This window comes from Terrapene carolina, unplaced genomic scaffold, assembly GCF_002925995.2.
Source record: "Terrapene carolina triunguis isolate 2854851 unplaced genomic scaffold, T_m_triunguis-2.0 Scaffold68, whole genome shotgun sequence".
Taxonomy (NCBI): domain Eukaryota; kingdom Metazoa; phylum Chordata; order Testudines; family Emydidae; genus Terrapene; species Terrapene triunguis.
This window is the reverse complement of record NW_020664419.1, coordinates 16,752,691-16,755,782: the sequence shown is the minus strand read 5'-3', so window position 1 is coordinate 16,755,782 and position 3,092 is coordinate 16,752,691.

Genomic DNA, 3,092 nt, shown 5'->3' with positions numbered 1-3,092 from the left:
ACTCATATTTAGCTTGTGAGCCACTCATTACCTCATGTGGCAACAGAGTCTCTTTCTGCTGATGTTTATCACAAAACCAGTAGGTATACTGTGGAGGAGTGGAGTTATATATTCATTCCCAGCCAGTAAACCCACTCTCAAGCCCATCTAAGAAAGCAGTCTGTGCCCAGATGTGAGGTGTGTATTTTTTGCCTTATGTTGTTACATAATGAGGTAGGGACAATAGCTTTCTTTCCTCAAAATATGATTCCATCTTGTACACTCTGCTCATCTTTAATTTGAAAATATGATTCTGCTCCTACCAGCAGCTGACCTTTGTCTTCTGGACACCATGTTAGGATAGCTCTTTTGACTGCCTGTAGTTGAGTATCTCTTTCTGAAGCCTCTGATTTCCATTAGTTTTGTTACTGAAACTGGGAGATAGTGCTGCATGTTAATAGAATCAATGTCCTGATCCCTTTCTCCCAGCTTGCTGATTCTGCGTATATTTGCCCCTGCTCAGGGTGTCAGTTAACACCAGTAAGCATCCTGGAAAATATCTGATCTCTAGCTGGTACCACTGGAGATGTGTCAACATGAGGTGCAATTTCTTTGGAGCACTAAGAAGGGGCTTTGCCATGATTGTCTCTATGATTTGTGGTCTGATTGCACTATTACTCAGTGGCCATAGGTATTTTGATGGACTCACTCCACTCCAAATACCAGAACCAGAAGCTCTTTTTATTTTCTATTTGGGCATATCTCTGTCAGTCTCTGACAGGGCTCATCTGTGATAAGCAACCAACTGTTCCTGTAAAAGAACCACACCCAATCCTTTCTCCTTTGAAGCACACTGGGATGGCAGTGGCAGTCCTGGCTCGCAATACTTCAGGATAGGGGTATCTGTTATCATTTGTCTCAGCATGTGAAATGCCTGCCTTTGGGGACCTGCTCAGCTTCATTCAGCAACCCGCCTTGTGAGCTGACACATGGGATAACTGATCATTTCTATGAAGCACTGTACCTCTTTCATATCCACTGGAGCGGGCATGGCTTTGACTGCCTTGATCATATTGGGATCTGATGTCAGTCTCTCTCTGCTGTGAGTAGATGTCCAATGTAAGTCACTTCCTGCTGAATTGCATTTTTTCTGGGTTCAGTTTTATGTTCTTGTTCCTGCCTCGCTGTAGAAAAGCATGTAGTTTTCTGTCATGGTCTCATTCAGCTTCTGTATCATTATTCCCTTCACAAACAATGAGGATATAATCACAGTTATTTTCGCTCCAGGCAGTCCTTCCGGCTCTTGGGTGAGGATGCTGGACTCTTTATCATGTGCCAAAATCAATTCCTCACATCACACACTGTAAAGATTCTGGCTTTGGAAAGTTTGTCAAGATGGAATAACATTTGGGAAGTGGGTAGTGGAATCTTTTCAATGCCTGGTTCAGTGGTTTTGGGTCTATACAGATGTGTAATTTGCCTGATGGCTTCTTGACCACCACTATGCTGCTTACCCAGGCTACAGAGGCCTTTACAGGTGCTCTGATACCATGCTCTCCAGACTTTCAAACTCCTTGTGTACCGGATTACATACTGCCTCTGGAATTTTCTCTCATGCTAACTACACAGGGTTCACTGTGGGTCTACTTCCAGTCACTGCTTTGAGGCACTAGTCATCTTTGAAAATATCTCCATATATTCTAAAATAATCTCCATTGCCCATGGGACCCCTTGTTTTGCTTCTTGCACTGCAGCTTAAAATTCTGACATTACACCATGATCAGATACATGATTATTATGGCTGTGTTCTCCATGAGGGGTCTGTGGTGCATCCATCCACCACACACGTCAGTTGGTACCATCTGTTATTTTTCAGGTTAGTTACTATGAATTCACATTTTTCCAATGGGCTGCATTATGCTCTCATTGTACGTTATTAGAGTGCACCTACTCTTTGTAATGGGTGTGCTTGAGTCCAATTCACTCTGAGGAATTACATTGCAGGAGCTCCCACTATCCAGCTGAAATTGCACAGGGTGTTTCTCTATTAACATTGTTGCATGCACAGAAGTTAGTATCATAGAGTTAGTATCATAGAGTTTGCAATTCTAAGGAAAGGTAGAAGGGAGTACAGCAAAATAGAGACAATGGATTTCAGGAAGGCGGATTTTGGTAAGCTCAGAGAGCTGATAGGTAAGGTCCCATGGGAATCAAGACTGAGGGGAAAAACAACTGAGGAGAGTTGGCAGTTTTTCAAAGGGACACTATTAAGGGCCCAAAAGCAAGCTATTCTGCTGGTTAGGAAAGATAGAAAATGTGGCAAAAGACCACCTTGGCTTAACCACGAGATCTTGCATGGTCTAAAAAATAAAAAGGAGTCATATAAAAAATGGAAACTAGGACAGATTACAAAGGATGAATATAGGCAAACAACACAGGAATGCAGGGGCAAGATTAGAAAGGCAAAGGCACAAAATGAGCTCAAACTAGCTGCAGGAATAAAGGGAAACAAGAAGACTTTTTATCAATACATTAGAAGCAAGAGGAAGACCAAGGACAGGGTAGGCCCACTGCTCAGTGAAGAGGGAGAAACAGTAACAGGAAACTTGGAAATGGCAGAGATGCTTAATGACTTCTTTGTTTCGGTCTTCACCGAGAAGTCTGAAGGAATGCCGAACATAGTGAATGCTAATGGGAAGGGGGTAGGTTTAGCAGATAAAATAAAAAAAGAACAAGTTAAAAATCACTTAGAAAAATTAGATGACTGCAAGTCACCAGGGCCTGATGAAATGCATCCTAGAATACTCAAGGAGCTAATAGAGGAGGTATCTGAGCCTCTAGCTATTATCTTTGGAAAATCATGGGAGACAGGAGAGATTCCAGAAGACTGGAAAAGGGCAAATATAGTGCCCATCTATAAAAAGGGAAATAAAAACAACCCAGGAAACTACAGACCAGTTAGTTTAACTTCTGTGCCAGGGAAGATAATGGAGCAAGTAATTAAGGAAATCATCTGCAAACACTTGGAAGGTGGTAAGGTGATAGGGAACAGCCAGCATGGATTTGTAAAGAACAAATCATGTCAAACCAATCTGATAGCTTTCTTCGATAGG